At 37.1% G+C, this 26,204-nt stretch overlaps 1 protein-coding gene across 5 annotated transcripts in view; it reads left to right on the top strand.

The window, feature by feature from the left end:
- Positions 1–26,204, top strand: part of LOC102237426 (semaphorin-6D-like) — a 158,919-nt gene that overhangs the window by 29,927 nt on the left and 102,788 nt on the right. For 4 of the 5 annotated variants that reach the window (XM_023330701.1, XM_023330703.1, XM_023330702.1 and 1 more), the window contains exon 3: positions 10,425–10,544. The gene's annotated coding sequence lies outside the window, so the exon portion shown is untranslated. Of the gene's footprint in view, positions 1–10,424; positions 10,545–21,739; positions 21,820–26,204 lie in introns of those variants that run through there. The other variant, XM_014468907.2, reaches the window with a different exon arrangement.

Genomic DNA, 26,204 nt, shown 5'->3' with positions numbered 1-26,204 from the left:
TGAACAGCAAATTAAGGTATTGGAAACCTTAAATTAGCTCAACTGCTTGGTTTTAATATTTGTATGTCGATGCATCACAAAAGACACAAATACTGATGATGGAGACAATTGTCTCTTTTGTTGTTGGAATATTCTACCATAATAAAAGATGTTTTCCGCTGAAAGCTCTTTCCAGTGGTACAAATAAGTGTGAAGGGCACTGAATCATTTCATGTAGTTTCATTTATATAACGTGTGGTTGTGCATGAACTGTTTTTTGTTTTTTTGACTTTATACTCATTTACACTGAAAATAGTTTTTATTCTCCACTATATAAACTGACAAAAGACTAAGAACTTTATCCTCAAACATAGGTCAGATGCATTACAGAGTGTATTTGGTTGAGCATCATGTTAATGGTATAATGGAAACTTGGCTATTTTTTGTTGCATATAAAAAGTAGAATGGAAAATATTTTTTACAAGTCTTATACAATTGGAGGATTATTTCCCCCTATGTTGTTACAAACTTCTAGTAATGCACAATCCTGGCTGTGTCTTCAGGTAAATTCTCAATAGTTCTGTGTTGCTGACGGACAAAGCTCGTCCGTGGGCCAAGTTCAACAAATCAGCAGCTCTTTCCCTGCCATGAACCCCATCAGCCACGGGTCCGTCTTCCCCCCTGCTTTACTTGTCTCCTTTTGAAATGCTAATGGAACTGAACGATGCTGGAGCTCTTCAGTCAGAAGTGAACTTTTCTCTTCTTGAAGAGAATTCATGGATGGTCATGCAGCGCTTTAAAGTTTGACCCAGCGGGTTACGAGAGGTCTTTCTGTTGTAGCCAAGGCATTTTGGGCACAGTCTCAGCAGCTTACTGCAATGCATTATGGACATCAAACTATTATTATGTGTGATGGAACAAAATTCAGCTCCAGTGCCCATTTGGTACTCACCGCCCAGTCTTTGCCCCACAAAAACCACTGATATGTGGAGGCTGTTGGCTGCTTTTTCTGTGCTAAATTAAATTAGGCTCTTGAGAAACATAAACATCTTGCATCTTGGCTCCTCATCTTCTTGTTTCCCATCCCCCTGGCTCAAGTCTTCTTTTTTTCCCAGAAAATGTTATAATCAAAATCTGATCCACAGCAAGTCGTCTTCCTTGATGTTTGATTTATGGGAATGATGGACATGATTACACTTTCTACAGAGTGAAGGAAACGGTGTAACTGTCCCTTTAACTGTCTGCTGTTTTTCATAGTTCTTTACTATTTATCTAATGTCAGAGCACCTGCCAGAATGTAACTAGATACGATTTTTGTTAAGTGAGTTTTTCCTGAAACTGCACCTTAAAGCCAGCTTGCTCAGTTATTGAAAGAAAAGAAATCCAATATTTGACATCACTAATTAAAAAAACTACAATGCATGCATTATAAATATATCTATGGTGGTTTTTTTCTGTTTTTCAGTATTTGTAGAATTCTGCTATAGCTGCTTTTAGCTGGGGATTAAAAAATATCAAATGTGCTGATGTGAGGTGTAGCGGTAGAGCAGAGACCCCATATGCTGGTCCTCCATCCAGTCCATTAGGGAATGTCTCCTGGTCTGAGGACCTTTTGTTGTCTTTCCTCCCCCTTATTTTTTTGCTAATTTCCTGTCTGTCAATACCAGCCATTCATACTGCACAGACCCTGATGACAAACACTGCAGGGAATTTTGTTCTAAAGAAGTCTGCCGAATGTTTATGGCCTTTCATTTTATTAAATAAAGCTATATAAGAATATTTTAAATCTGTCTTTGAAAATTATCCGTTTTTGTTTTAGCTTCTAAAGTCAAATCCCAAAATGGGTAAGAATTTTACAGACAATTCCTGCAAACATTTAGCTCACGTTGAGATCTGAACTTTGATGTGTGCATTTGTGTTCGGTTCTCTGATTACATAACGCGAAGGTTTGAAGGGTTTTTACTTGTGAATAATTTTTCGCAGTCTTTATAATTTAAAAAATGGGTTTCTAATTGTGCCCACAATGATGGACAGCAACAGTTGCTCCTATAAGCTGATGCTGATGTACTGTACTTCAGACCAGCACACTGTGCAGACTTCTTGATGATTGTGCATTTTATTTGGAGCAGCTGGTTTCTACTTTTCCTCTCGAGTCCATCTTAAAACTTACTTTTCCTGATATGACTCTTTCTTCTTGTTTAATAACTACAGTGTTGAATCTGTATTGAGTTTTTGCACCACTGAAGCTGGATATAATTTTAGAACCTTTCTAAGAGCAGATCATTTTTGTTGCATCTTGTGGTGAAACCTCATTTTATTCCTTTGTTAGTGGTTTTACACTCTTGCTCTTCCATCATACGCCTACTGCTGGATTTCTGACAGTGTCTCTTGCACTGCACATAAACAGGACCTTAGGAACACATTGTTGATGTTTGATTAAATTCAGTGAATCTACCTGCTGTCCTTTACTGCACAGAGGTCTTTAAGATACATTACAGTTCCTGAGCAATGCTGGATGTAATGAAACACAAAAATTATTAAAATCATTTTTGCCCAAAGTGACAGCTAAAAGTGTCAAAATATGCTTCAAATGTAAAGCATCGGTTATGCAATTTTAATGGGTTTTTAAATTTTCTTGTTAGTTATTGCTCTTATGTGACTGAGGTATTTAATCACTTTCAGGTGCAGGAAGTTTTCAATAAAGCAGCATCTGTTTGATTAAACCAGAAATGTAAGAGGGTATGTAGAACTCATTTATTAAACCTGTCAGTTATTCTGTATAGTTAAGAATAAGCAGTCTGAGAATCTGTTGAACATCAGACAACAAAGATAAGGTGAAGTAATTAAATGAAAAAAAAGAAAAGAAATGTATTGTTTAATATGGTTATTCTTATTGAGATGGAGATGTGAGGATCTACAAACAGGATGGTTCAGACCAGTGTACCTCATCCGATGGTAAATTTAATAAAACATGACAAATAGATGCTTTTGTGCAAATATTAAAACCTCTAAATATCCTTTAGATTATACATTTATCAGTGAGAATCAGACAGCATCAGTGATCAGGGATGCGGTTAGGAGAGCAAAACTCCAGTGCTTGTCATGATAAATTGGACTCTGTCTATGGTGTGAAATATGCTTCAACAACAGGGGGAAAAAAAAAACAAAAAAACCCCAAAAACTTAAGACTTTGCATAATAAGAGTGTCATTATTTAGAGAAATTGGACTTGACAATCAACTCACTGCATCACCATTTTTTAGGTTTGTCAAAAACATTTGACACTGTTCACCATGGCATTTGAAACCTGTTAGAAAAAGAATATGCTCAAACGATTGCTTCAGTGATTCAATCATATCTTGGTTATTGATGGCCTCACCTTCAAACCACGCATAGAGAACCGTGTAAAAATAGTGTGTTTTTTAAAATAAGTTGTGCTTCTTTTACTACAAAGAAGCATCTTGTTGCTGCAGCATTTTTGCCTGTTATGGATTGTGGAGATATTTTATCAGTATTTATATGCATTTTATATACTTCTGCTTAATATCTTCCAACAGTTGATTCTATGCTTCTCTGAGGTTCATCACTGTGAGTTTTACTTTCCGGTTGGATGACCTGCTCTCACTAGTCAGCAGAACATTCATTTAGCTTTACATATTAGCCAATATTCAGATTGCTATTTTTCTATATATGCTCTCTTGTTGCAAAGAAACAAGAGAGCATGACTTATTCTTTCTGTCTGCAAGATCACTTGTTGCTTTCTATTCCATTTGCACACACGCAACTTGGTAAAAGAGCTTTTGTCCATTCAGTACCCTGATTGGAAAATGACAAAGTTAATTTCATTGAGCACTTTTCAATCAAGACTAATAATCCTTAAGGCCAATACCAGGACATACAATTGTATCACTTAGATTGCTAGTCATTTTAATTTAAATTTAATGGTTTTTTTAAATGTTATATTTACTTATTTTTTGACTTTAAGAAACACTTTTTCGTCAAAGCTTTGAAAAACAGAGAAATCTGACTCTTCCTTTGTAGATGTTGTTTAATTATCAGTACAGTATTTGTTTTTATGTCTGGCACAACGGACGGAATGTGTAAGAAAAATACAATTCACCTGAAAATTCTCAAAACCTTGTCAGCCCAGGTTATTAAAAGTACTCCTTTCATTGTGGTGAAACACACAATGAAACATTGTTTTCTTTATTATTTGTAGACAGGTGAACTACAGTAACAGTTGTTACCTGTACTGATTGTGTGAGTCTGAAACTCCCCAGAGTTTATAATAACTTAATTTAAAAATAGAGAGCTTCTATCTGGAAATCAAACTAAACTAATGGAGCATGAGAGCAAAGGCTAATATGAGAAAACAAGCTGGACTATTTGACCATCTGGTCTTTGCTGTTTCAGTGACTCCAACTGGTATGAGTTCCAGTTTTTTCTTTTTTCTTTTTTTGGGAGTTGCCAGAGTCTATCAGAGAAACTATGCTGCAAGTGACGAGTTCTGTGCTCGAATCCTGATGCTGTGGAATTCTTTTAAAGTTTTCTATGAATATTTACATCTGGGATAAAAGTCTCTCAAAAAAACCCAACACAAACTGAAGGAAACAGAGGAGCACCAGCTCAGACCCTCTCATCAGTAATCTACCCTGCATTGACACCCTTTTTAATTTATCCCTAAGCCTCTCCATTACTTTCCATCAGGCATCTTGGGTTAAACGTAATGTGCATTCTGCATTTTCAGGGCTTCCTCAATAATTAAAAAGCTTGCAGCATTGGCCTGTCTTTCTGTTGTTTATATTTTCCGTTTTGCCATATCTGCTGGGACCAAAGGTTGGTTCAGTGTATGAAGAATGACAGCAGCATGTTCAGACTCCGCCTCACCTCACAGGGCTGCTGCAGCAGTCTGTCAGTTCTGCTGCATTTCAGTGCTAAAACAGAGCTGCTCCTGCGGGCTCCAAGCAGGAGATCAAAAACTTGGCAGGTACACCATGCATGTTTTTTTTTTTCCTATTTCTGTTTTGCTTTTTTTATATTCTCCGTTCATTACTTTTGTATAAGTAAGCATTGCAGGTTTATTCATCTGAAACATGGCCATGGGGGAGACTGTAGGACTTCATAAACGAATCATTTGAATAAGAGGGTGGGTGGCTTTGTTATTTCAGGTTTTATCATAAAACATTCCCACTCAATGTTTCCGGTGGATTTGATTCTTAATTGAAAGCTGCCTTGGAGCAATGTTTTATAAATTGGGAGTGGAAGGGGATGAAGAAAAAATCCCGGCTCTAAGCAGGCAATATTCACACATCTTCATGTTGTCTCCTGAGCCCTCCCCAGCTTTGTTGTTTTTTTTTTTGTTTTGTTTTTTTTCTAGGCCCTTTCTGTCATTTTTCTTCATGAATCTTACTCTTGTTTCCATTGACATCACCTTGGCAAAATCCCTGTTGACAGACCCTGAAACATTTAATTGACTTTTCATTGACACAAGCTGTAATTGCCTTTTAATCACAGCTTTACATCATGTTTTGAAATTCAAATGAGCAGTGTCAGCTCAGAGAAAAGGCCCTCTTCAACGCTTTGCTGTCATTCACAGATGCAACAAGAGGAGAGTTTCAGTTTTGGAGCCTTGTGTAACATTGTCTTGTCCATTCTCGCTGACTGAAAGCAAACAGGAACAAGCTGTTTGATGCAATCTAAACACAAGCTATTGGTAGGGAAACATTCAACAGCTTTTTTGTGACAGCACAGCCTTTATCTGATATCTGCACTCGTTTTGCCTCTGAAACAAGGTCTGGTGGAGGAAAAAAAGAATTCACATCTTGAAATAATAAAGCTGCCTTCAGAAATCATACATCATAACTACGCATTGTGCAAAATTGGAATAACAACTTTAAGTCCTGTGAATTTGCATGAGAGAGCATAGAGTTGTTGATTTACTTGAAGTGACCAAAAGCATCTGGCTGATCCAAAGAAAATGCACAATCTAAAAACTCCAGTTGTTTCTTTTGCTTTAAAAATGCTCCTAAATCAAGATCTATTGAGTAGTCTGTTGTTTTCCTGAAGTGTTCCAATTTTTCTAATGATTTTAGTGATTTAACTATAAGCAGCAAAGAAATATTTATACAAGATTGCATTTTTCTGTAGGCTTTATTTGAGATGGACCATATTTGGCAGGTAGCCACATTAGCCATGAAGATGTGGATTGCGAAGGCCGTCGATAAGTCAGGGTCAGACTTCCACCTCCGCTCAACTCTCTGGAAACAGTTCCCACGCTCCTTTCAGTGGAGGGGAAGATGAGAGGAGGCATCCGCTCAGATAAAATCAGTATTTCTGTGAAAAACCTTTTTTTTTTCTTTTCCTTTTCATTGTCCATTTTAATTCTTTGTCCATCACAAATTATCCCCAGACAGTCAGTGCCTTGAGATCATTCCTATGGATGCATCTGCAGTATAGCTTGTACTATCGCCACTAATCCTGTCAACACCAAAGGAAGGAAGTGAGTGACTGCGTTGGGACTGTACTGACATATTGTATGGTAAAACGAAAATAATATATTTTTCAGCAAATGAAAATCAACCAACCACATTTAAAAAAATCAAAATGTGATAACTTTTAATGGTCTTGAGCTTAACCATCCCTGATTACTGCTGGTAGCTCAGTCAGCAGAGTCAAACGCCAGCTCAAACCCATAAGATTTAACTTACTTTGACACAAATACAATTTGAAATGCTCCAGAGTCTGTTCAAGTATGTCCAGTTACTCATCTTATAGTGATAACTAATAATCGGCTTTCATGTCATTGACCCAAATATGTATGAGAAATGTTTTTTGTTTTTTCACTTTTTCTTTGTATTTTCTGAAATCCTGCTGTGAAAATCCATACTTCATTACCTGGCTCTGTTTGTATTGGCATTGGAAAAAAAAGAAAGAAAAGGGAAAGAAAAAAACACCACAGAATTGTATCTTTAAAAATGTTCATAAACTCATAGACCATATACAGTATGTACTAATATTTGTGCTGCACGGTTGCAACCCTAGAGGCTTTAAACTCAGAGACTTGGTAGCTTTTCTGCAGACTTCAGTGAAAACCTCTAAACATAAGTTTTTCTTTCCTTTGTTTCACCTTCTGCTTTTTGTCCCTTTTCATCTGACTCTGCCTCTGTTGTTCTGTTGTCTTGTTTTTCTGATTCTCCTTCCTCTGGTAGCTCAGTGATTGTTAGTGACGTTTAGCGACTCTTCTTGGGAGAGAGCGCGCTCTCTTTAAAGCATCCCTGATGCTTCACAGCAAACGGTGACAGCAAGAAAATGTAAGCTGGCAGCTCACATGTAAACCATTCAGCTCTGTAGACCTTGAACAGGGTTCTTTCTTCTTTCACATCGGGCTTATTATCCATTCTTTTGTCTTTTTGCTGGTGCAGAGTTTCTCTTGTTTTACTCCTGGAAGAAGAAGTAGAGAAAACATGGGGTTTGTGTCTGATTTCTCCCTCCTGTTCCTTTTCTTGCAATTTTCATTTAAACATATTTGAGTCAGACTCAATTTGATTTTTCACCTGTAAGACAGCCCCCTCCCAAAAATTGAAAGCTTATTAAAAAAGTTTTAGCTTACGTTGTAATTAAACTGTCATGATTAAAACCCAGAATCCCTGTTAAAATCCACAGCTCTATTCTCACCTTCTCACTCCAGCAAAAGGGATTCATTTTCCAATTCACTAGCCTCTGTTTGATTAATTTAGGTTGAATCTTACGGAAGCCAAATATTATTTCAGTAATTTCTGGTTTTCATTAATTAAATATAAGTGAATATATATGGGCAGCAGCCTGAGGATTTCTATAAACCTTGAAAAAGATAAAGGTTCAAACAAACAGTAAGACATTGTTGTTTTTAAAATAAAAATGGAATCGGTGCTTAAAACATGTACAAAGTCATGATCTAATTCTTCATTATTAAATCTTATTTAAGTGAATATTAATCTTTGATAGAAAAAAACAAGCTTATCAGAAAACCAAAAATTAAAAGGGTAATTATTCCTATTTTAGCTGGATTTCCTGCTCTTCCCAACCTAAATGTTCAAGAACCATTGCATTTTACCAAACACAAAAAAATGTGTGCCAAAAAATTATTACATTAAAGTGGAGTTTCAGTTGGAAATCAATCTTGTTTCTGCACAATTGCGCAGATTGCAATCTATTTCAGCTCAAAAGAGAGAGAAAAAAAAGGAAAAAAAAAACAAACACTCAACTTGAAATTGAGCCATTCATCACAGAGTAAACCGCATAACTGAGAGGCTGCACGAGGGAGCAAGGGAAGGTTTGAAGAAATAGCTTGGGGGTAAGGAAGAGAAAAGGTGTTGCTGCAGGAAGAACAAACAGAAGCTGGCCCCTTTCTCCACTCTCCTCACGAGGATGTGACATTTCTAAGGGTGGTGTGTTGTCGCTTCAGGACTAATTAACATTCCACGATATCCCAGCTGGAGGTGGACGCCCTGATAGCGCCTTTCGCTGTGTTTGTCCATCAGGTTGTTGACTTTCTGTAAAAGCATCGGCTCTCAAGTCCACCGTCCCGGATTGTGATGTGTTTTGTGCGACAACAACAATGTTCAAGTATGCTCTGCCTGTTTACCATTGCTGGTGGTGTCAGGCCATGGTAACCATGGTGACAGTGTTGGGCTGAATCACTGAAGGTGTCTTAGCCCTCAGGGGAACACAGATCTAAAAGGAGTGTGGCGTGCGCGATGCACTTTGTTTGCTGGGTCAGTTCTGATCCTTTAACAAATGTCAGTGGGACGTGTCAGCAGTTTGCCATTGGTTTGTTGCATGCAGCACACAATCTGTTATGAAATCTCTATGTTGGAGTGTGAAAACTTTAATTTCTGTACATCAAGTAACTATCATTATGTTTTTAGTTACAATACGTTTGACAGACTTTTGACTGAAGTTTTTGTCATAATTTATTCTCCTTCAGTTATTTAAGTTATAGTCTTGTTTTAGTTTGTTGAAGTCAGAGGAAAATGCATTCTTTGCACAGTTTTGTCATAAAATGAGAAAAAATATTTTGCTTTTTTATTTCAATGCAGATGCTAAGAAAAAAACCCATCTAGCTGCAGGACATGGGGAACAAAATGCAATCTCATGCATCTCATCCTGCCTTTCCAAACAGCTAACATTAACTATAACTGGATTTAAGCTATTATTTTTTGGCACATTTGTATTCATTAATTAAAATGTCAGTCAATTTTGTCATAATTTCAGTTTATTTAAGTGAATTCCATGTACATTTTATTAGTTTTTAAACAAGACGAAAAGCTTTTGACAAAAAGTGTCAAAGCTTTTTCATCAATAAAGTTAACACAGAGATGTCCTAGTTTGGTTTTAATGAGACTCTTGTACAGAAATGCCTATTCGAACATAGGGGGGGGGGAAGCTGGATATTGAGGAGTGATGCGAGTTTGTAATTTTATTCAGTGCAACAAATCATTTTATCAAAGTAACCAAAGTAGGATAATAATGACGGTCATGTTCAGGAAGAACAGAATCGGCTTAATTTGCAGGCCAGGTTTTGCAGTGAGAAATTCTTTATTGATTTTGTTTCTAAGGCAGATTCTGTGTAACCTTATAGATACACAAATGATTGATGAGACATAAAGAGCAAAAGAAACATGAGTAGCTTATTGCCTGTTGTTGCTCATTTTAACAATTCTAGTTAAAGTTTTAATGCACTTATAAAATGGTATGAACTAAAATCCAGATGAATGGAGCAGCATTATCCCTGAAAGTCAAGAGAAACAGTTGTATAGGCACTTGTATTAGTGTTTAATATCTTTATGAAAAGTCTTAAGTAATTTAAAAGAAGAAAATGTATGGAATGTATGCACTTCACTGTGAATCTGCATCATTGGATAAATTGACTTTTTGTGTGTGTGTTTATTTTTTGTCAAGTCCCTTGAGTCAACATTGGTACCATAAGAATAAAGTGGATTGAACTGAATTGCATTGAGTTTAGAATTGGGGTATAAAATCTTTGAATTATCAGAGATTTTATTTGGGATTTCCTTTGACTTGTCAGGCACAGAACTAATGAACTTGAGAGTTTTATCTTTGATGTTTAGAGCTCCTCCTTGTTGTCGGCTCAAATAAAACTCAGAATGTGAACTCTTGAGTGCTTTTTTTTTCTTTACTGTGGGAAGACTTTTCACCTACCTGTGGGAAATTCCACAGACATGTCATCCTCTTTGATATCCATGATTGTGCACTCTACCTCAACTAAACAGTCTCTGAATTTGTGGCTGTGTCTCTGTGGACCGTTTCCACCGATCAATTCCTCAGCCCATCTGTCTGGCAGGCTTATTCACAGTGCTGCATCTTAGGCGAGACGAACCTTCGCTGCAGGAGTCTTCATTAAACCTGTCCTCTCTCTGCCCCTCCTCCTTTTCTATTTCTCTGCAGGCCTGGGGGAAGTTAATGAGAAGATTCGATCAGCTGATACCCCCCACCTCGCTCCTCCACATCCCTTTGTTCCAACTATTATCTTCCTCCAATGTCAGCGTTGACTTGTGCACTTAACTGGTGAGTGGTGAGTCAGTAGTGGCTTAAACTTCACATAATAATGAGATTTATTTTATAACTCATAAAATATATGAGATCTATATTTCATAAAAAATATATATCTCATGAAATATATATTCCATTGCCATTCATACCAGTACCCTAAACATAGGTATTTAAATATTGACTTAAACCAGCAACTTCATATTACTTTCTCTAAAAATATTGCACAGCTCATTTTAGATTAAAGAAGCATCAAACACGTCGAGCAGAAGAGATGACCAGCTTGCTGGAAACTAAAAAGGAATACAGAATTTATTTTCAGTAAAACAACAAATGCAGAATGTTAATACTAGATAACACACATCAGTATGACAGCCATGGCTACCATTCAGACCAAAGTTTAAAGGTCGGGTCAGGAGCTTTTGAGAACAAAAATTAAATAATCTCAGACAAAAAATATATTTTTTTGTGACTTTATCAACCTCTGTTTTGTGGAGAATTTTTGATTTAGTTTTTTTTTTTTTAAAACTGCTTAATGTCTAACAAGAACCAGTTGGGCTGAACTTAAGCCATTGGACATTGTGCATTTAGATTCTTCTTGGAGAGAAGATGCTTTCTCCTTCTTGTTATAATTGTCAATATTTACTGAGACCTACGGATGCTGTGATCTTGGATTTCAGAGTATGTCAGCAGTTTTGTAGCATATGTAAAAACTATCTAAAGAAGAATAGAAGCAATAAAGGTGCAAAAAGCATTCATCGAATACTTTTCCTTTTAAATTAAGAGAACTTATCTTGGTTGTTAAATTTTTTAGACATTGGTTTTTCATTTGAGCTTAATCTTGTATTTAATAAGTAACAATGTGAAATCTGTTGTTGTGTTTTACACTGGAAATAAGATTTAAATAATTTTAGAAACCAGTAAGCACCAGACAATTGCTGTGCCCTCACACGTTAAGTTATAAATGTGACTAAAGATTATAATGTGGATGAGTAAATTTAGACTCAGACATATACATAACATGGGACAATATGTGAAGCCATGTCGTTTGGACCTCTCTCTACCTGCTGTTGTGACATGTGGGAGGTGCAGTGTGATGGTGTGGCTCAGTTGTTATGCCAGAGAAAAGGATTTGCTGTTATGAATGGCAGTGGTAGCATTGTGCAGGTCTCAGCCTTCTGCTGAATCACAGCTTTAAACTAATTTTGAGGGTATAGCAAAGCCGTTGTGCTTTGTGCTCTAGCTCAGGACCTGGCTCATCCAACCCCTCAGCTCAACCTTGCATGCCAATTACCCACAACTCGTCTTTCCACTATTGTCAAGAGGAAAAGAGAGTAATTGAAAATATAGGCTTATTGGATAAATTGCTGGGGTCTAAACTTTTCTTTGGTGTCTCTGTGACACTCTAGAAAAGTCATTTGCATGTCCCATAGGAATTGTTAACATAAATGCATTTTATGTGAATTACTGTACTGAAATGGCATAGCAACAGTTGGTACTCTTGACAGGACTTTATAGACTCTTTATTGAGTTTCTGGTCAGTTGAGTTTGGATTGAGATTGGTACTTTTGGCAGTGTGGGAAGGTGCCAAATCTTGCTGATTACTGAAATCAGCTTCTCCAGAAAGCGTGAAGTGCTCTAAAACATCTTGGTATTCGCTATGTCCAACTTCAAAACACAGTGGACCGACACCACCAGATAACGTGGCATTCCAAATCCTCACTGACTGTGGAAACGTCATAAGGGTCTCAAGCAATTTGGATTCTGTGCCTTTTTGTTTTTCCCAGACTTTTTCTGGGAGCTTGGTAACCAAAGTTAATTTTGATATAAAAGGATGACGTTGCACCAGTAAGTAACAATAGTATATTTAGAGTGCCTTGGCCTAAGTAGGAGTTTAAGGAGCTGCTAAATACAAGGAATGCAACAGTGGTACCAAATATCCAGGCTATGTCTGTGTGTGGTGGCTCTACAACAGAAGGTGACAAACTCGCGGGTTGACTTTGCATTAACCACTACAAATCTCTTAATGCACTTCTGGTGGGTAGGACCCACAGCCCCTCCTTTCTTGAAATTCAGGTGGCTTGAACCAATTTCCACCAAAGTAGATGAATGTAGAAAACTGAACTTTAATGAATGTCATCTTTATGAACTTTTCTTTGTCACTACAAGGCATGAACATGAATGTTTATGGATTATATTTAAGGACATAAAATTTATTAGCATGTGAAAAAAGTTACCATTTAAACCTGAAGTCAGAGGATTTGAAACAAACCTAATTATGGTTATTGTGTTCAACTTTGCTTGTTCTCATAAGATTATTTATGGTGATATTTGATAATATTTTCCATTAATTTATGCAATGGAGGTCAGTCCATGAGTTTGTCAAAGTAGGTTTGACAACATAGGAGCTCCTTCTCCAGCTGTAATTATTGTCTTGTAAATCTCTTATAAACTTTTGAATCTTTTCTCCACAGTTCTCTCAAGGCTGTGGTTTTTCCCGTTTCTTATGAATCTGATACAGCACTCTGTGACCAGCCAGCTCTTTAGTAATAAGCTTTTGTGGCTTCTGGAGGGTGTCAATGAGTGCTGTACAACTGTCAACTCACCAGTCTTGCCCACATTTTTGTAGGTCATAACATATAATTTCTGAAGAAAAAATTGTGGTTTTATTGGTTTTCTGAAATCAAGTTTTCTAATAAAAAGAATTAAGTTTTTTCTGTTTATGTATGAATCTCTAGTAAAACTAATACATGAGTTTGAATTTTGAAATTAAATTAATGAAATGAAATAGCTTTTTGATGATGTCTTGATTTATTGACAGATTCTGCACTTTCCTACTGTTTCATATTTTTGTGATTTAAAAGTTTGGTTTTGGGTTACATAAACTTTCTGAATTCAGGGTTTTTTTTCTCTCCTCTAGTCCTTTCACATACTCCCTGTTCTTTCAGGATTTCAACTTGCACTTTCCCCCTACATTGCACCTCACATGGAACAGATGCAGCAAAAATGATTTAAAGAGTTGGACCTAGATCCACATCAGTAGATGTAGAGAACAGAAAATAAGCAGAATGTAATCCTGTTGGATGTTCTCACTTTGCAAATCTGATTCCTTCGTTTGTTTTCTGCTAGAACGGTGCTTCTGCGTAGCGTGACCAACACCACTGGTGAACATGAATTGATTTTAGTCGGGCTCCTTTTGAGTTATGGTGAGAAAATATAAACAGCTTAAAGGTGTGTTTATGTTATGGGCCAAATACAATCATGATTCTGCTTCTTGTGACTACATTGGATGGTGGTTAGTTAAAATGTCATCAGGAAATCCTGACCTGAGGCCTTTTCAGACTGCAGTAGGAAAACAACAGCTGCTTCTTACTCCAGACATTAGTCTGCTCTGCATCCAGCGACGACACTCACATGATGAGATTTCTGCAGCAGCAAAGACACAGAGTTCAGGTTGCTCTTACCCTCATTGGCTGCTATTTCAGTTCCATTATGTCAAGCTATAAAGATAAGATAGAAATGGGCATTATCTTGGAGTGGTGATCCTGTTGGTTGGAACATTATTTTATATCACAGACATAGAGACTTTCAGATAAATCACTTCTTAAAGTGTAGCAAACCCCCAAATCAACCTTTTTCTGATAAACTGTCTAAATTGTATATTTAGGGTTATATGTTTATGTTTCTATGTAGGTTTTGACATTTGCTTGTAAATTTGTTTTGTTCTGCAATATTTTGTCTGACGCTGTCTCGGTGCTGGCCTCGTTAGATTGAAAGATGACTACTACAGTTGAGTTTTCCTATTGTTCAAAACAGTACAGCTTTTTGTCACTCACTAGCGAGTTTGACAAGCATTTGCAATTTGGATAGATTGGAATGGGTCTCCTGGTCTGACTGCTGGCAACAGTATGGTGCTGGACGGACGAGTGTGTAAGACTGACTGAGATGTTTAGAAAGCTCATTGCAGCATTCATTTCTTGCGCAGGACAAATCACAGCTGGAGAACAGTTGCCTGATAGGGTTAGAGTTACCCTAACCGTAACCCTGTTACTGTCAATAACAGTGGAAAAGTTGGTTGATTTGTCACTAGTTTCTTTTTTAAATAAGTCTCCAAAGGAGTCTGAAAAGACGCTAAAGATAATGACAAGGAGGATAAGTTGGCAACACTGTTTCTGTCATCTTGACCACAGCTCCATGCCATGCCTTTAGCCATGCCCTGGATTGTTTCTTAGCTCCACCCACTTTGGTGGAATTTTTTAAAATTTGTTAGAGGTGGGAATATGCTTTCAAAGGTGGTTAGTTACAGTTTAAATTACTAAATAGTTCAAACAACATAGCAAGACTGATTCCAAAACCAGAAGTTTTAATGCATCATTTCACATTTTATGTGTAAAGATAATGGAGTTCCCCTATTCAATAAAGCTGTCTCAGAGATGCTAGCTCTTCTACAAACTGTTTTCCACAGTGGATTTCTATGTTTTGAGCATTTTATCTTCAGAACTGGATAAACCGTGCAGTCTTTTAGAACATAATTCTGGTACTCTGTCTCCTTGCATGTGGGGTTGGTATGTTAATGGTGAACTGCATTCCGATCCTCATGTCTGCCCGCAGTACTCTCTCTGCACTATCCTGAAGGGATTCACAGTTTCACTGTGCGACTTGCCACTTGTTTGTCTGTGTAATGCATTAAGATGGATGCAACCATCCCACTGTCAGATGATGAATTGTGGGCTGCAGAGAAGACTCTCTGCTATGTAAAAGAGGCACTTGCAGAGCTGGCACTTTCATCAATCAGATGGGGGACCTCTGTAATGTTGTTACACTGCAGAAAAAAGAGAAGTCTCTGTTTATATGCAGCAGACGGTCGTGGACGGAGGGCCTTTTCATTCTGTTCAGATAATGTTTTTCCCCCTTAGTGTAAAACAAAGCGTGACTCGGGTGCATTAATGAAACATTTATGGACTTCAGATCCTTGTTTTGGGCTTCAATCAAATTGATCCCACTGTGTAATCAGCTTTCTTCTTACAAGTGTGGTGCTGTGTCTTCCCTACTACTTTACCATTTTGTTCAGACGACAGTATCAAAGTCTCAATTAAAGTGACACCTGGAATCTCACATTCACACATTCCCATAAAAGCTTGAATGAGCTCCCGGTTGGAGAGCCTGGAGCTGCTTAGTCAACACATTAGAAGCCCTGATGATAATTTTAGGCAAGGTGAGATGCTGCAGCTGAAGCGACTGTGAGTTTCAGATACAGGGGTATTAGTGGAGGTATTTGTGGGGCAAATAAAGGTGAACAAGGATTAATGTCAGATTTGTGTATCAGAAGAAAAAAACAAAATAGTTTTTTTTTTTGTTTTACTGCTTTAACCTTTTTGTTGTAAAACCATTCTAAGCAACAGTAGATATTTAAAATGAATATAGCTGAGGCTCAGTTATTTGTCTATTCTTGCATGCAAAACTTGACCATCTAAAAATTTCAAGATGATTTTAATATGTTCTCACTGGTCTTGTATTGACTGAGACTTTAGTTAATTTAAATGGGATTATGAAAATCCATCTATTCCAACAACACAGTTAGTAGAAATCTTGGGTAAAAACAAGATTTATGGACTTAAAATATACTTAAAATACACATTATGTAGCTGAAGAGTTTTTAAAAATGTTATAAATCAATGAAATTATTGAGGAATTTCTGGCTGGTAATTAGTAATTCAACATTTCCTGTATAAGGCAAAAGAATAGTCCAATAAATAAGAGACTGATGTGTTTTGAGTTTCTTCTCTTGACATAGTTAAATACGGGCATAAACTACTACATACCTATAATTAGAGTGAGAAGATACAATGCTGGAACTATGACAAGTCTGAGCATGACTCAACTTTATCTTACCGCCATGTTCAGTCAGTCAGACGGAGATGCATTAAAAAGTCTGCAAAGAGACCTGATGATCTTTGGGTCATCAGGTCTCAATAACAATTAGTTTTAAGACTTTTGTGGAGCTCTGGGTCAATTTGCCAACATCGTGCCATTGTGTTGTCATTCAGTCTCTTTCTATTTTCAGTTTGCAAGCACACCATTAAATTTCCCTGTACTAAATCATGTATGTATATGTATTTTTTTTTACTAGAACTAGAACGTCAAGTAGTTTCTTGAGTTCTAGTGGATTATAGTCAGAGAAAAGGTTTACAAATCAAATTTGGTCTTATTGCGGCAGCATATTTGCAATAGTTTTGATTCCGATCACATTCTGGGCTTATTGACTGTTTCAAAATATGCTAGATTGTGATATGTGACCAGTACGACTTTGTTCACATAATGATTATGCAAGATGCCATATTTACGGTAGTTCATAACCTTTATAGATATATTTCTGTATATATAGACTTGTATCCTTTAGATCAGTGGTTCTCAAATGGGGGTACGCGTACCCCTGGGGGTACGTGGAGGTACTGCAGGGGGTACGTGAAGCTTTTCAAAATATCTTTAAAAAATCAGTAGGCTCCTCATAATAAGTCTTGGGCAAAATTATTTTGTAAAAAGTTCAATAAAATATAAATGTGTGTTCATGCACTGAATTTTATATTCAGTATTTACAGGGTATTTACAGCACTGTACCTCCTTTTTATTCCAAAAATGTTTTGCCCGTGTCAGGGGGTACTTGACTAAAAATATATTTTTAAGGGGGTACATCACTGAAAAAAGTTTGAGAACCACTGATTTAGATCACAAGTCAAGTAAGTTCTGTTGTTTTTATTTTTTTAGAACCAAGTTCTTAAAATCTGACATAAAAACCCTGCCGTTCGCTTCAGACTCGACAACAGCATAGTTCCTGTTGAATTAAAACTATTCATTCACAGCTCCCAGGATCTCCAGCATTATTTTGTGCCTCTGATCTTCTTGCAGCACCTGCTGCAGCTCTACCGCTCTGTTCTCTTGTCTCCCCCTTCATGTTGCCACCCTCTCATTCTCTCTGCATGTGGTCGTTGAGTCGTAGCCGCTCTTAAGGCAGGAGGTGTGGTGTACCTCTGGCTGCTCCGACAGATAAGCCAGAGCCTGCCCACCTGCATTCCCACTGCTCGTCATCCGAACAGGCTCTCTGTCAGCGGCATTCATTCTGCATCAGGAGGTTGTCACATGGATGAATCCAAAGTAAACGCCTCTCCGCCTTAATTTTCATGTGTGATCGGGGAGAAAATTACATCGAATCTCCTTGAAACAAATGGTAAAAGTCTCAAAAGATGTAAACCAGTGAGTAGTTAGAAATCCTACCTGTGCCAGAAAGAGATGGAGATTTAGTTCATTTTCACTTGACCTTTATTTTCTTCTTGAGAGCCGGCTAAGAACTCTGGGAGAAATAGCAGTTCGTATTACAAAAAAGCTCAAAAGTTAACTTATGGATTTGTTCTCAGAAAAATAATAGTTCTTTTTTTTAATAACTTTTAAACCAGGCCTTTTTCCTGCCTCAGTTTCATTTGAATAATGACTGAAACGGTGCAGAGAGGTGGGGTTGCGTTATATACTATATTAGTTTCTATAAATCCAGATTTTCTTCACTTCTGTTTTTTCATGTCTGTGACTTTTAGCATCTCTGAAGCTGTAATTTGTCTCAGGTGTAGATATGTATTGCAAAAAGACTCTATCCAAAAGGCTGAATTTTGGTTTAGTGTGCTCAATATACTAGCCAACTTTTTGGGAACATATGTTTTTGTGAAAATAAATGTTTTCCTGAGGAGTTGGAACGGGCCTGCCACATTCCAGTGTGTCCATGAATGTGACCATCACATGTTATGGAAACACCACTCCCTGTGAGCGCGCATTTGTCATGCTTCTATGAGCACACAGGCGTTTAGCCTTGCAGTCCACTTTAATTGACTTGTTAGTGCAATAATGATGGCTATAACATCAAGTTGTCATCCTTGATCGTCCAATCTTCTCAGCTGTCAGCGTTTTATTCCCTAAACTGAACATGCTCTCCGCACGTTCAAATGTGTCCTGTACGCTGAGAATATATGAAGAATATAGCATGTTGGCTGATTTACAGCTTGGAGTCATGAAGGAGCTGTATTTCTCTGACTTCAGCCAAAGAATGGGGCTGATGTATGAAAACAAAAAAAATGGTTAAGGTCAGTAATCAGTGGCTGGTTATTGTGCGGCAGATTTGAAAAGGAAATTGCTTTGTGGCGAAGACAGGGAACTGTATGTGTATGGATGGTAATGTTTTTATGTGCGATATAGTGTGTTGATTCTTTTTCCACAGAGGGTTTCTCTTGGCAGAGAGTCTTCCGGCTGACCTGTCAGTGTTATTCAGCCTACGGAGCTGTGAAATGACCAACCACAAGGCTCACCTGGGGCCCCACAACCTCTTTCAGCTGTTCCCCTCACACTGCTGCTCCCTAACTTAGTTTTATTCCTTTTCCCTCTCCACTTTCACTTCCTCTTTGGTGCTTTACATCAACTCTTTACCCGTCATTTCTACACTCCCTTCACTTTGTTATGCAGGCTGAATCTCTTCCTTTTTTCCTGTTTGGAGCCTGTTTTCAAGGGTTGAGGCTGAATTTAGAGAAAACAACCAAAGCTTTTTGGTTGTTTTCTCAGCTGACAGCTTGATGTACTCTGTGTTTTTTTGTTTGTTTTACTAATGCATTATAAAATATTCAGAGATGCACCAATTCAATATTATCTGTATCAGTCCCGATATTGGGGGAAAAAATATATATAACTAGATTTTTGACAATATTCCCGTTCTTTAAGATTTATTCTGTCTAATTCTCTGGTGTCATGCTTTATTATTTATTTTACACTTTATTTAGAATTCCTAATTGCACTTTCTGAGCCATCAGAAAGATGATTTGTTGCAGTTTATTTTTACATGTGTGACCAAGGTAGACAACCTATTGTTTTTGTCAGTTTCTTTATTGTGTATTTTACATCGGCTGCTATACTATTAATTACTCCTAATTGCACTGAGTGAACATATTAAATGTCATTGTTTTTACATGTTTGACCAAGCTTGTGAAACCATTGGTGTATTTAAGTGTGCTGTTCTGGTGCAAAGTTAAATAAATTTGTAATTCAGTAAATATATTTCGGTTTTTAAAATAGAAACACTTGACATCAATTCAGCAGTGCTGTTGTGTATTATATCACTGGCTCCTTGCAGTTTTTCTGGACTATTGCTAAACTATAGTTTCAACAACCTTTACTACCTTATGATTGTTGTGCACACTGTACTTTTTCAGTGAAGTTGAAGAAAAGGATTAGAGAAAGGGAATCATCCTCATGGTGCGGACATCAGCCAAGCTGACAAATGGGAGCCCTGAACTTGGACCGCTATTAGCAAACCGCTTAGGACTGAAACTAAGCCAGGCTGATTTTCATGAACTCCTTTGCCAGACCACGGCATGGCTGTGGTTGTAAACACAACCTCATGCCCTTTCTGGCCTACCCTGCCACCGGACCCCATGTTTACATAGGACTGAGCTTTTGTCACTATTGAAAAAATCCTCCAAAGACACAGTGAGGGGTACAGGTCGTTGCCTCATTTATCTGTCATGACTCATTCAAATGGCACAAGACTCTTTTAGCTATTGAAAACGAGGACTTTGACTGGCACGTAATATTTACTGCTCTAGGTTTAGAGCCAGTTTATATGATTTCAATGGGAATTTGGCCAAAGTCATTTAAAAAAGAAAGAAAGAAAAAAAGCACTATTTCATGCACATGTCCTGAATTACAGCATCCAAGGTTGTTCCGGACTTTCATTAAACATTTTTTCTAGTTAGGTCAACTTGAATTTTTTTCACCCTTAAAAGTTTAACTAATACAAGCAGGTGAAAGGCTAGCTTCATGGCCTTTGACTGGTCCCTTGAGAAGAACACCTCTGCCAGACATCAGCAGTACTGTTTCAGCTACTGCTGTTGTAAAGGAAATATTCTATTTTCCTTTATTCAGATGAAAATAGTAAGATGTGGGGAGGGCAAGTGGGCAGATGGAAAATTATTTTTAAAGCAGAAGAAACGTTCTCTAGAAGTTGTATGTACTGTAAGTCCATGAACACAAATGAGCCTAAGTAATATGACTGTGTGCCAAATTTCAAATAATTTTACCTCCTAGGAGCCTTTTCCAAAGAATCTGATCTTCAATTCTTGTAACAGATTTTAGGGTTTTGGCGTAATGCAGCTTTTTTTTTCTTTCTTTGAAGCGAGGTGTATGTTTGCTAAAAATGTTACCACCATTTCTTTTTCAGCATCCTGATAGATTTTTATCAGACTTTGCTCTAAATGTCTCCACTCATGCTTTCTTCAAATGTATGAAGTCTGCCACTACCATATCTTGAAAAACGTGATGTTCTGTCAACTCTTCATGTGATATTCCTAGGAGGTTGTGCTCCCATTATGGTCTGCACAGTGACATCGAAAGAGCTGTGCATTTCCCGAGTTACCTCACATGGCCAAAATATTTTTTTCCTGGTTCTTTGATATGCTTAACAGGAGATTTTAAAATTCAGCATTTTTTTCCTCAGCAGTTGAGTCTTTTGATTATTCTTTTGTTTCTACTATTGAAAATCTTGTGAGGTGAGGTTCTTCAACTCATTATAGTAAAGTAATGTATCTAACATCATGAGATGTTTCAAAAACCTTTTATAAGCCATAAGTTTGGCTAAAAACAACTTATACCAATTTACACTGATGCAAGAATACTTTCCAAGTATCGATACATTTCAGCTGGTGTCTTGGCTTTCTTTTCCTCTTTCCACCTTCCAATGAAGGTGCAAAGTGAACGTACAGTTGCCTTTGATTTAAGGTTGTTGTAGTACTATTGATATTTAGCACACTGGCAGTTATAGAGCTTATGGATCAAAAGCAGTGTTTTGCAAATCCAATATTACCCATGTTAAAGGTACAATGACAATTTCTATGACAACATGTCATAGATATGTTGTGCAGCATTAATCCTGAACACTTTATAGCAGGATGATTTTGCAGAAATTGCATTTGTGGAAATCCCAAAGCTCAAGTCATTGCAATTTGACTTGCAAGAGTCCAAATCACTTTAGCTGCTGTGATGCAAAGCAAGAGAATGCGACCCTACAGGAAACGTTAAGATGGCATTGCAGATGACAACGAGAAATGTGGTGTGACTGCTTCTTGCACAAACACTCAAGAGCTGCTGACTCTTGAGTATAGGCTACACACTACAACATTGTTATTGAAACTCAGAAGAGGATAGGCCAATGTGGATTAAACTTTGAACAGAATGGGATTTTACATGTTTACCTGCAACCTCGGCAGTGAGTGATTGTTTTTGTTTTTCATTTTTACTGTTTGGAGTATTGTGGTTTGAATAACTTAGTTTGAAAGCATTGGAACAAACCTTAAAAAAATAAGTAAATAACCAAAGTCAGACACCGAAGTCTCATCTGAGATTTTTGTGAAACAGCCTTCAAGAAAAGAGTTTAAACTAGTATTGTTTGTACTTAATTATATGTGAAAATTACCACTCTAATTTTAAGTAAAGTAAAAAAAATCAAATCATCAATTCTATCTATTTTTATAAAAAAACACTGTAAAACTTCTATTTATTTTTGCACAGGCTTTTAGTCTTTACAAGGTTTTATAGCTTGTACTTTTTTGCATAATTAGTCTTAGATTAGATTTTTAAACTTGGAAATCTGAAAGAAAAGTATTTTATTTAACTACGGCTTTCTTCTGTAATGGTTGTATTTCAAAAGGGGACATGTTGTACTTATGGCAGTATTTTAGAATCCCAGCTGAGATTATTAAAAACTTTATGTAAGAGTACAATAGGTAACAATTCAGATCTCTTCCCTTATCTTAAACTGATTTGAAATGTCAAGATAGGTATGAAATAATAGACTCAATTTCTACACCAGTTTTTTAGTTTTACCGACCCGTCAAAGCCCTTCGCTCTTGAGCCAACTCTATCTAGTTGCACACAGAAGTGCACACCCCTACACATTTGGCTTTAAGTGCATTCCTGAGGGACACATTAACATGTAGCAGAAGGAAGCTGAGATCAAACCCTCAACTTTCTGATTCCAAGACAACTACTCCTCCCATTAAGACACAGTCACCCTATTAAGGACCTTCCAAGATTATGATTATTTTAAGAAAGTGTAGAAAACACATTAATTGCTAGAATGCAATATTTAGTAGGATTTAATATTTCAAGAAATAAAGCTAATAGTGTCAGTCATACCAAAAAATCTGTCTGGATTGCTGCATTCTAACTTACATGTGCTTCTAATATGTTGAAGAAAAGTGGGAGGTGACTGTATAATACTTTTAATTGAGCAATGCAAAGTTTTGTAGTTATATTATTACATTAATGTTGCATGTAAACATCTGCCTTTACAGTCCAAAACCATTTTACTCTTTTCCTCACCATATCAAAAATACGTTGGTGGTTGCAGGACTGCTATAGTTCTGTAATTTAATAATATGTTCTAAATTTTATAAAACAATAGAAAATGGAATCCACCACCTAGGTATTTTGTTTACCGAGGATCTCATCACACCGGCAAGCATGCAAACAAAAGCTTAAGTGTGTGGCTGCGGAGGTAAAATAAAGGATGGCGTTGACAAGGCAACAAGAGCTCATTATCTCATTGTCTATGCCGGTCCACGGTGCCTCATCGATGGGTGCCAGAGAGGAGTTTGCAGCAGACAGATGGGGTTGCGCCCCACGTTTCATACAAAAGACGACTGAGCAGGAATAACGCATCCACAAAATGACATGTTGGTGCTGTAATCCTGGATTACCTGTCTGACTCGCTCCCTTTTGTCGTGGTCTTCCGAGTCGCATGTTCTGCATCACAAAAGATGGCATCGGCTCAGTCTCGACTGGCGAGGCTGTGTTTGATCTGAATTCTCAGGATGTTATTGGTGTGATGTGGGAGTTATGTTCGTAATTCTCAATTGATCAAGTTTGGAGCGGATCGGTGCAGGGAAGGGATAGGACATTTTAGCAGGCAGGGGTAGAGTAGTGTGTTTGATTTTTTTCCCCCAGTCATTATGGAGGAGGATGTTGGTAATTTTCTATGTATATTTACTGTAAAGAGAAACAGAAATTATTGATGCAAAATATTATGAATTGTCTTATGTTTTGAACAAAGTCCGTCATTGCCAATTAGAAACAAGATTAGTTGAATTAGTAAGAAAAACTTTATTTTTGTAGCATTTTTCGAGTTACACAATAACAAAGTACTTCCAAGAGCCAACAATGCATAAAAACACAACAGGAGTAAATATAAACAGTGTCTCCTCTTGTTTTCAGCTTGGCAGAGGGAAGCATTAGGAGGTCATTGGTCACAGGAACCGATGGACCTCCCAGGGACATATGGGTGCAGAAGTCAACTGATATAACCTGGTGCTTGTCCAGGAAGAGCTCTCCGAGTCAGTAAAAGGATCTTAAATTGCTCTCTGAAATAATCTCAAAGTCTGTGTAGCTGAATCAAGATTGGAGTCACTGTGAAACCCTGAAGGATTTTATCAAAAGCCTGACAGCAGCATTCTGAACAACTTGCAACTATTCTAGGGAGACAAGTGTATGGGGCATTGCAGTAATCCAACTGTGATAAAACAAAGCCATGAATTATTATTTCTAGTTCATAATGTGAGACGATGGTGCTTAGTGTGGAAGTTTTTCTCAGATGATGAAAAAAAGAATGAACCAGAGACTTGACGAGGTTAAACCAGAATCAAATGTGATGATTTATTTTCTGATATTATGTGTGTTTTTTATTATTATTATTACAATAGCTTAGAGTAGCATACTCATTTTTAAAGAATTTAAATACATTTTTTAAAGTTTGGTTGATTTTGCAGCTTTTACTTAACACCCATACAGCAACTTTGTAGGTGAGGAGTGTTCTCGGAGAAGGTGTCCCTCAGGAGAGAGCAGAAGGCGAAGCCTTTTTTCTATCTCTGGACTATTTCTAGTCTACTATTTCTCGCATTTAATGGCTTCAGTTCTGTCTAGATTTCTGTTTCGCAGCAACAGGATATGTTCTGCAGCAGGTGTTTACCAAGGGATACATCTTGTGTTTGCAAAAAAGTGAGTGGGAGAAGAAGATCTGCTGTTTTTCCCGCTTGCAATTTGCGTTATTTTAGTTGAAAACACACTGGCAGCCTCCAGAATTTTAGAAACCCGTAATTGAGAGCAGGCAGAGAAACTTGAATTCCATAACTGAAGACTTGTTCATCACATGTGTTTATCATATGGTGCTGAAACACATTTTGCAGCCGTCATTTTTGGCTGACGTGAGCAAGAAGGCACTGAGAAACATAGAGTGACTGATAAAACCGCATAATAAATTAATTATTAGGTCTTAAACAGACCACACCGTTTTTTCTGAAACACTTTCCACAGTTGTTCCAACCCCTTCTGAATGATAATCTCAGAACCTAAAAATGTTTGAGTTTTTAAGTAGCACATATGTTAACAGTTGAAATTCTCCTCAGATCTTAAGACAAGATTAGCACGATTTTGTGATTTTTGCCTCAGATTTGAGACTAACATTTTAAACAGAGAAGAAAACAATTAAAATCTTGCTTTTGGAAGCAGATGTGTCTAGTGTGCTGATTAAGTAAACCAAAAATAATCACATGATTCAGTTCTGTAATTAAAATTTAATTTGTGATTAAGCCACAATTTTTTTGACTCTTATTATTTTAATTATTAGTTTCCTCTCTAGTTTATGAGATTAAGCATTTTGTTGACTGAAATCTATGCAAAAGTTTAACCTTATGTAATATCCATCCAAGTGACTATAGAAATTACTAGTGATGAAGATTGAGTCAACGTATTCTTCAACTGTTGTGAGTTGTCGCTCATATTTTTGTGGCATTAAACTAGTCCATTTGCAGTGTTTTAGTTTGCCAAACTTTAACATGAAAAGCTACAATTGTTCTTCAAGAGCATTGCTTATTAATATTTTTTGGGGTTTGTAACTCATCCATGAATGTGTCTTTACGTTCCGTTGTGCCAATGAGGAGCCTTGGCAGTAGGGTAAAGTCCAGAAAATATTATTTTAATGTTAGAGATGCTTCTTCAAAATGTCAGCTTGGTGATGAAAGCTATAAAACTGTTCAATGCCTCCAAAAAATGGCTATTGTTTTGTTTCAAACTGAAGACAAAAATCTGGTGTTTTCAATAAACTCCGATATTGTTCCAGGTTTTGTTTTTTTTTTCCCTGTATGGATGTTTGCTGAATTGTTACCATATTGACTCTCTGTATTTGATATGACTCATTGAGAACATAGCTCATAACATATTTTAATTTTAATATAGTTTCCTAAAGCATTCCTTGGTCAAGAGGGATATATAGGAGTGATTTTCCAGGATCTTCTTCCAATGGGTTGTACCCAAGGGAGGGAAGGAGATTCATGGGGCATTGTGATCATATGCTTTAACAAGTTTACTTACTTACTTAGTCCAGCCACCTCATGGAAGAAGTTCATTTCAGTAACTTCTCTCCAGCATCTTGTTTTAATTAAATGTCATTACTGTAGGTGAGGAGTCTGAACAGAGACAGACCGGTAAATCAAGACCTCAGAATTTTTAGCTCTGTTGTGTTTTTTCCTCATAATGACAGACTGGAGGGCATGCGTTCCTGGATAAAAGTTCACAATCCATCTGTCCGTCTCCTGCTTC

Source organism: Xiphophorus maculatus, chromosome 3 (assembly GCF_002775205.1).
Source record: "Xiphophorus maculatus strain JP 163 A chromosome 3, X_maculatus-5.0-male, whole genome shotgun sequence".
Taxonomy (NCBI): Eukaryota; Metazoa; Chordata; class Actinopteri; order Cyprinodontiformes; family Poeciliidae; genus Xiphophorus; species Xiphophorus maculatus.
This window is presented reverse-complemented; position numbering and strand designations above follow the sequence as displayed.